Source organism: Crassostrea angulata, chromosome 1, assembly GCF_025612915.1.
Source record: "Crassostrea angulata isolate pt1a10 chromosome 1, ASM2561291v2, whole genome shotgun sequence".
NCBI classification, from domain to species: Eukaryota; Metazoa; Mollusca; class Bivalvia; order Ostreida; family Ostreidae; genus Magallana; species Magallana angulata.
Window position 1 is genome coordinate 38,130,241 of NC_069111.1, and position 10,097 is coordinate 38,140,337.

The following is a 10,097-nucleotide window of genomic DNA, read 5'->3' on the forward strand; positions in this document are numbered from 1 at the left end:
AAAAAATTCTCTCTCTCTCTCTCTCTCTCTCTCTCTCTCTCTCTCTCTCTGGGAATGGATGCTTATTTGATTTTTCTTTTGAATGGTAAAAAAAATAAGTATGAATACTATAGAAATTTACTTCGATTTTTTGACATCTAAGCCACATTTTTACGATGTCCGCCTGTAAGACAACGTTTATGATATGTTGTAATTTTGAACGGGTCAAAATTACAACATATCATAAAGGCTTGAATGGGTTAATTTATGCATTATCACGAAATGCATTGAGTGTCGTGTAATTTAAACCATAAAACAAACGCGGAAAAAATTGATTTGAATCAAATTGATAGTCTAAGCTGTTAGGGTAATAAAATGTCGAACGGAGTTTTCTTAAATATTTTAGTAGTTTCTCAGTTTAAACGTTACGCTCGCATACTTCTTTGGTCAATAAAAGGAAGCGTTATATACTATGAACTATTATTCTCATTCTGAAGTTTTAAGAAATTGATTTTCATATTCATGTAGGTTTACTGTGAATCGACCTTGCACCCTATAAGTATTTTTATCCACAAATGTAGCACACGCAACAATCCACTTCTTTACGTTGGTAATAGTATCATTAGCTTGGCAATTTTGTTTGCGAAATGTACAATCCTTTAATCCATCTAATTGCTTTAACTCGGTCAATAAATACAAATACGTAGATAATTTATCCAGATATTGGTAATTTTTTTCACCTGTTTAGTGAAATCCATTTGGTTTTGAAATGTTTTTATCAGCATCTTTTTGAAATCTAATATGCTAGATTGAGGATCTATATAAGATAAATTCTGTCAAGGAAGTTTTAGACCAATAAGATGTCAATTATTAGCTCATTAATTCGGTTACAAAATTTCAATTCTAGTTTACTCTAAGCATCTCTGTATAAGCTACACACTTCAAATCGTTGATGCTGACGCCGAGAGTATCAAATAGAATCGAAGCTCTCCTTAATTCGCTGACTCGATGAGCTAAAACTAATAAACGCACCCCACGACTCCTGTAACTACAAGAAGCGCTGGGGGACAGTGCATATTTGTCTATACTAGGGAGCGTGGGTGGTCATTAAATTAACCATGAGATCTGCCTTAAACTTTTAAACATGATAATTTTTTTTGCCATAAACTATCATTTAGTAAAGAAATAATCCAAATATTTTAGCTTTGAATTTTGAATATTTTCCTATATCTCTAGATAGAGAGCTTCGTCTAAAGATCGAAGTAACTATAGTCTAAAACGAGGCCACTGCCATTGAGTCCTCTTTATTAACAAGTGTTAGGTGACACGTTCACATAGTAAATCCAGGCGGTGTCAGATTTAGGGACACTTCTTTTATGAGAGAGGGGAGGGGGCCGTTGTAGCAACTAGCTAAACAAATAGATACGCTGCCACATCCCACACCAATATACATGCCAGCTAAATTTATCACTACGGCAATAAAAGATCTTGACAACCAATGCTGATTTTATTTGAATTGTGCATTCATACAGCATAAATCCCATGCTGAGCTCTGATGAGTAGATTATGTAATTGCTTAATCGACAATCATTTTTCAAAGTATTTCAAAGGCTTTAATGCTTTGCTTTCTGGCAAAATTCTGTAATGTTAGCTTCTCACGGTTGCTATTACATAACGGCGTCTCGATCCTTGGGATCGATTAGAATTGAATGTTAATTTTTTAGCAACACCAGCATTTTATCTAGAAAAGTATTAGTCAGATACAGATCTTGGAATTAAGTTCATTATGACATTGGTAAAGGCTGATCAGTGAACGAGATTGAGGTCCCCAATTACTATTGCAACTTCTCGGCTCTTTTCCGATTTTAGGGAAAAAAGCACCAATCATTTAACAATATGCCCTCTCAGTACTTAACTACATGTACATGTATGAAATATTTCAATATTCATTCCAAGCTATAAATGTTTGATGTATGAATAGAGTCCCGTGACGTTTATCAAAAGCTTAGATTTGCAGTGGTTTACAAAATAAACCTTTTAAGAGATTGGCAGTAAATGACACCCAACATGAAAAAATAACAACCTCACTCTTACAACATTCCCCGGCAGTTGTTTGTTTTCCTATTCAGCACAGGCCTTAATTCAGTTAATAAGTAACGCCTACCCAACATTTATTCCTTATTACTAAAAAAGATTTTGGAAATAGCCATAAAAAGAATACCGGTATTCATTTTTTTTAACATAGAGTAAATCAAACACATCAGCAAAAACTATTTATTGCACTCCTATTTGATAGATACTTTGTTTAAAGTTTGATGATTTCAAAACATAATAATCCCGGACCAAGAACGTGCTTAAACCGAGGATGGTGTTTGAATATTTTTCTTGCTTGCAAAATTAAAATTGAAATATACACATCAAAGATATTAAAAAAGAAAGCCGTGGTTCGTGTATTATTGATTTAAAAATTAAAACCAACTGTGCAATTTACATTATCACCTTGTATGGACCAACACTGAATAAATTTATAAATTTGTCGCCACTTTCATTTCCCCCATTAATTACCAAAAGAAAGCATTTTATTGTTTAAATGAAATCAGAACAGCTTGATGCAAAGCGGAATAAAAGTACCTGCCTGCATATTTAATGGTTGTTGGCATCAAAACTTGCACGTGTTTAATCAAAATCAGGTAGAACAAATATTTTGAATTGAATTTGTTCTCTCTTAATCTACTTGGAATTCAAATTGCTTAAGATGTATGCCCACAAAATGAAAAGATATCAAGAATAGGACTACTTTTCAAAAGTGCACATTTTAACATATTTTAACAACGTGTAACTCGTACGTGTATATGTTAACAAAATAAGCCGTCTCGCAACATACCGGTACTCTCATCGATCATTTTACAATAGAACAAACGTTTTCTTAAAAGAATACTCAATAAAAACACTTTCACTAATTATTGAAAAGTTTTGGTCAGGTGATATTTTTCTTCATTAAAATGTTCCTCTTTCATGTCTACCCTCTGTAAGCATGGCAACGGCACCACATCACAAGACTTGTCTTTTATTTGCCGTCATAATCTTCCTAGAGCACTTGAGCATTAAATCATTATTTTTTAATAAGATGTGGTGGTTTGTGCATACGAATTCAATACCGTGCGCTAGTGCATTATGAAAAGTTGTTTGCACACACCGTTGCAGTCTTTCAAAAAATAATGATTCATCGCTTACATTTAGGTTAATAAACATATATTCCACTTCCACAATTATTATTCATTTTTCAAAATATCTGCCTTATTCAACGAGTGATGCGCAGTTAACGGAATAGCCATTAGAACAACCGAATTATGCTGAAAAAAATAGTGCAAAGCGCTTTATATTCCTAATAACACAATTTTATTTTTCTTTCTGTTATTTGAAGAATAAAACTTTTGGTGTACTAAGAAATTAATAAACTGAATTTATTTAACTGTTAAAAAATCAGTTTTTCAGAAAATCAGACATAAAAAAATGTCAGAGTCATTATAACATCAGGCCGAATTCCGGTTTAGAAGTCGCGAGGAGAGTCAGTCATATTCTACGAGAAATACTGAAGGAAGATTGAATGTATTTATACGCACCAGATTTAGTGATTGGGTCTTCTATGTTATGCTTAAATATCACTCAAATCAATCAATGCAATTTAATAGGGAGAAAGAAAGTGAATGTAAATAATTCATCATTAACTCCAATAATTAATTCAGAGTCCACACTGATATGAAAAAGTTTCTCAATGAAGCCTAATTTATATTTTGAAAAAATCCCACATGACTCACATTTGATAAAATCATGGCACTCCTATATATCTCGTATTTATTTCACATATCCTGCTTGTAGGGTAAAAAAAAATAGTAATGAAATATAAACCTAGTGTGAGATTATTACGAAAGCAAATTGACACGCAATCAGTCCATGTTTGTATTATCTTTTGGGTTTTCCTTTTATTTTTTGTTTTGTTTGTTTGTTGCACAGCATATTAAAAAACGACATGTACTGATACACAATGTAATAGTAAGTTGTTGTTTCACACCCATAATCATAAGTTTGCGAGCTGACGAGATAAAGGTAAACGTACAGAGCAAAACCATTTGGTACATTGCATGACGTACAAAATAAACATTGACATACAACGTTTGGCTTGTCCATTGAACTAACAGACATGATTAAGGTATTGCTATGCTAATTGGGATTTCAATTAACGGAAATGCCTGGTTCAGAGATCCGCAATGGTCACTTTCAAAAGGAAATAAATTGTGTCATGACCTTCTCTTGCTCTATTGATCGATCGACGATAACTCCCGGGGTCTTCCAAAGGACACATTTAAATAAATGGCGGCGCCGTGAACCGAGGATGAAGGGATCCTTAAATGCAATTCCCTAGAGGACAATCGTATGGCTGTTGGTTCGGTACAGAGTTATAAGCTTAATGGATATTTATGTTAAATAATTTAACCAGCAATATAGTGTTTCAGTATTTCTGTAATTTTTTTGTATTCTCACCAGTTCCTATATTTTCTCCATATTGTTAGTGTTGCGATGCCAATATTATGTGCTATGCATACAGTTTGTGTTTACATGGAAAAAAGTTGGGAATGTATTTTGATCGCGAATAGGCAAAGATGATTGAGAAATCCATAAAGGATACACGTCAATTCCGATTGGCCAGCGCTATTTATACATTGTCCACAAAACAAGTTGTTTATTCAAACGCGTTCTTATCACATGATTAAGATTTCTACAAAATCTTTGTACATGATATCCGCATTTCTACTTAGCTGCTACGCTCCCTCATGCCATAATGTCCACGCCCATCGGGTATCTGCACATAACCAACAATATTTATGGGGTAATTAATACAAAGGAAAATTAATTACAACTTGTATACCGATGTGGTGTTTGATATGTAAAAATTAGCTGGTACTAATAACAAAAAAGCAATCCACCTTTTATTGTTATATCAAATTTTGTGTACACTATTGCCTGGCCCACATCATGGTTGATTTTGTTTCCAGGAAACTTGATATGAATATGGTGGTTCCTGAAACATCGATAGCTAATTTCGTCTACCACAGATACTAGGATTTCGTTTCCGACGATGTTGACTATCAATTTCATTCTATGAGCTATATGTCAGTTATAAATTATGTAGCATAATTGTTTCATCAAATATATAAGAACTTTAGATCAGGTGAATTAATTAAACATTATAAGTACATGCTATTTGAACCAATCCTTATTGTCCCTTTGGACCATAAAGTTTTGAATACTTAATGCAATAGGTGGGTTGGAAAGGGGAAGGTTAATTGAAAAAGGAAGTTAATTATTTCTAGTTTCGGCAAGTTTTTTTTATACAAGTTTTAAAATGCATTTAATTAATTAGGTTTCCTGTATTTCGTTTGGGTTTTTTTTGGTTTTTTTTTATCGAAAAGCGTGCACTAGTCAAATATTTTAAACAAACAAAATAATTCATGAAAAGATTATAACACGACAAAGAAATCATGAATCAATGACTTTCGAACGTGATATAATTTATTAAAAGCAGCGATGAAGTGAAATATAATCATCTTTGCTACCGAAGTAAATAAAGTGGGTAGATATAGATGCCACAATGCTACATTTTTGAAAGTAAATAAAATTGTGAAATAAAAAAAACAACAACATATCCTTGTCATAAACGCTTCCTTAAGTTTTTATTTTAGAAGGTCCTACTAAAATACTTGAATTGAATTTTAAAAAGTCACAGCATTTTGGAGATAATCAATGTATTGTAATACATAGAATTTTTATACATACTGTGTATACTGTGATTTCATTTATATTTGTGGGCATAAATATTCGTGAAAATGACAGTTTTAAAGATACGCAAATTCGTGGCCAAGGATTCTGTCTGTTATTAGATAAAGCACTTAAATGAAAACTGTATTTTGTGGATCAACTTAACATCGAAATCCATAAAAATTGGTATTCAACGAAAAAATGATGAAACCACATTACAAATAATTATTGTATTTCTTTACACTTTGAACAAGTTTAAACGGTTTGTTGTTCACATATATTGGCGTGTTTTTTTTCTAATATTCATTTTCCATGATGACCATCAAAACAATAATCTCAACTTTATGAAGAATTGCTCATTTTGAGATGCGAAATAACATTTTATCAGAACAATTGCAACAGGCGTTTATTGTAAAGCACCTCATATTACATAACGATGAATGTGAATCGATCAGGGTTTTTTTCTTATCGTCTTCTGAAATGACGTATAATGTCTGAAAGAAGTAATTAATGATTTCTGCTATAATACACCCTTGAGTCAACGTATTGGAAGAATGCTTTGGTGTGTGTGACTCTGTATCATTTTATTCGACGTACTTTTAAGACAATAGGATTAGATTTATAACGAGAAAAAGCCGCTAGACGGGTTCTTACAGACTTTCGCGAAGAAACGCCCATACAGCCCGGAAAAATAGAAAAAAGCGATGATTGTGAAATGTTTTTCCGTCAAAGTTACCTGACATATGATAGCAGAACTATGCCACCTTAGATGGACGGTCGTAGCTATATTCATACTATATTAACATCCTCAGGAAAAAGGGCGCTGTATAAAGATAGAAGAAATGTTCAAAATTTAAAAGCTAAAATATTTGGAGGTTTTTGTAATTGTTTGAAACAAAAAATAATAGTAATAATAATATACTACCGAACATATCACATTAAGGAGTTTAAAGGCAGGTCTGATGAGCGCTTTGTTCACCACCAAGGCCGCTAATAAAGAATTTACAACAGCTCATTTCCCGTTCAACTAGATGACTGTTTGTTCGAGGGTTGGGTCGTTAGTTTGATTTAAAGATACGGTGTATTTTATTTCATTACAATAGGATTTGTTACAATACCCAGCCTTTATATTACTCTCCCCCTCTAATGACAAACCGATTTTTGTATGTATAATAAAAGGCCAGATAAATAAAACAACAAACAATAATTCAAAGTTTCTATGAGGGCATATCTATGCAAGTCATGTTAAAAGTAAAGCATTGTATGAAAATCTTTTGGATTTTTTTTTAATAAAGAGGTAATTAAAAACCAGGGAAAACAAGCAATCAACGTTTTTGTTACAAAGTTTATCATTACCCTAAAGTAAAAAAATCAAAGTACTGAAAGTACTGTTAGACGGTTGCGCCGTTTGAAAGTGGCATATTACATGTATGATAATTATTGTTGTCTAAAATCCAAAGCCAGTATCTCATTCATGTACTATTACTTAACACTTACTCCCACAACTGGTCGTGAGTTTCCCACATGGATAATTCTGTGGAAATCGTAGTTGTGATCACAATCCACACTTTACAAATGTTGTGTCTCTTTATCGTCATCTTTTGGGGAAAACCCATAGATTTATCACAGTAGCCTTTGTAGTATAGAAGTTTGTATCTATATGTTTGTATCTATATGTTTGTATCTATATCAGTTGACATTAAAACTCCGTTTTCGGTAATACATGTACTACATGTATGTATTTTGATTGCCCCAGAATGACTCATTAAATAGGTGGGTTGCCACCACATATTGAATGAATAAATCAAATCCAAAGCGATTTCATCACAGTACGCACGAATATTTGATTGTATAAAGAAGGGGATTTTTGGGGGTTTTTTTCCCTTTTGACCTTTGGGTTAACCCCGTAAAGGGGAACAACTTTTGAAAAGTGTGGATTGGATATAATAAATGGATAAAATACTTATCAGGTTTTTACTAATTATTTGGTAGACATGTAGTATCTTTATTGTCCCTCTCGACAGCATTTTCCGTCAATTTCTTCATGGGGAAAAAGTTGCAGTCTTGTGGACCAACACACTTGCTTTTGTCCTCATAGTCAGTTAATACATTTAGGTGTAAAGAAAACGGAATGGTTTACAAGAACCTGTTTGATAAAACTGGTATTGCTTTTGGAATGCACGTCATCATAGAAAAGAGTCAATCAATATTTTATCTTCGACTTTAGTGGATTATTTCCATTTGCTCACAGCGAAAGTGAATAAAAATTTGAAAAAAAATATCATACAATATTCAGTCGCGACAGTTTCATTAATTGTATTAATTAGCTATAGATTCATTTAAATCATTTGAATGGATTTGGGAACGTCACATGTATGTTTTATCGCTTCTCAGTACACTTTAACACGCAGAGTTTACTTGCTACAAATAGCCACGGTCTATTGCTACCGTCCTGACCGGAAGAGTATTTCTCACGGGGACCCTAGCGGATAAGGAACGATAACTCTGTTAGGTATGCAGTGTTACAGACAATGTTTTATCTATGTGTCGATTTCAGTATGAGAACTAATTTTAATCTTATCAGATATTTTAAGCATTATAGCTGCTAATTATTTTCTACAAATATTTAAATAATTTATGAAATTGTGTTTTATTCTAAATTGGCCGTTAGCTTGTCTGCTTACGCTGTATCGATAATTTATGCACCAACTGCCAGTTGTGACGTTAAACTCTGAACTCTGTATCAGGGCTGCATAAACTATATCACTGCGATAATTTGCTAAGAGATCTCAAAATAATCGCTTCTTGGTTTTTTTATGATGTAAACAATTGCCAGAAACACACTATTTAAACAGGTTTGCCATTTCATATTTCAGCAATTTTTCAACGCATTCATTTTAGTTGAGGCAGAATATTTATTTTGTTGTAGCTTATTCCAAAGAATTCACAACAGATAATGACAATGAATATTACATAAATTACATTTTATTAAACTTCAACCGATCAATGGCACTCTTTCCTCTACAAGTGTGCATGTGTTTTCAAACATACAAAAAACTTGAAATTTACGATACAAATGTGTTTAATTTTGGACTGACCTGTGATTTACATGAACCTTATTTTGTAACCCACTCAGTCTGTAGGAACATTAATTTTATTACAGGAACCTCAATATTCATCAGACAATATTTACTACTGAATTTGACGCTTTACTTGCTGCTGACTTTCTCTCAAACACGCTAATCGATCGACCTCGGATTGTAAAATTCACGTGCAAATTGAGTCGCCATTTTACAATTTTATAGTATACCATTATATAGCTTCTGAAGATTTTGAAATGAAAGCGCTTAAGCTATATTGAACGTTTTTCGTGTTTTCTTATTTAATTTTTATCTATATATATATATATATATATATATATATATATATATATATATATATATATATATATATATATATATATATATATATATATATATATATATATATATATAAATATATATATATATATATATATATATATATATATATATGATTCACCTGTAAGTAGGAAAATAGTCACTGCCAATCATAAATAAATAGTGCCTGTTTTGGAGGGTACATGTAGCAGTTGAAATTGACACCCCGAGAAAACCATTGTCAACCGACGCGAAGCGGAGGTTGACAATGGTTTTCGAGGGGTGTCATTTTCAACTGTTATCCTCCCAAACAGGCACTATTTATTTTATTATACTGAATGTCTTAATTTTAGAGAAATTTTTACTGCTTTTGTATAGAAATGACGTGAATTTTACGGCGAACCGTACGCGCATAATTTAAGCGAATGTAACAATTCGTTGTGTTACCTGTTGCCAAGTGTGTTGCTAACGCTAAGGGTATCAGCTGCGTCTAAACCAATCAGATTTCAGCATTTAACATGAAAGTATAATAAAATAAAATGGTGTTTTAGATATTGCTTACAGCCATACGCATAGCAGTCACCTTGTTTGTTTGTCACTGGAAGTATTCAAATCTCGCGCGATCTTGTTGACGAGCTTACAGTCCCTATATGTCTCAAGTTCACTTTGTAATCAAAAGTATTTTTCCTTTGGACATTTATTTTTCAACATTAAAAACTCTTAGTGTCAGGATGTACCTTGCCTACATGAAGCATAAAATACCAGTGGGTATTTATCAGATTTCTTAACAAACCATCAAATCATCTTTTTCGATTGTTTGTAATACCGATATAGGAGAAGAGCTCAGATCAAGAAATGTGATTTCCCCTCGAACATAAAACAACACCAAAAACAAACACAATA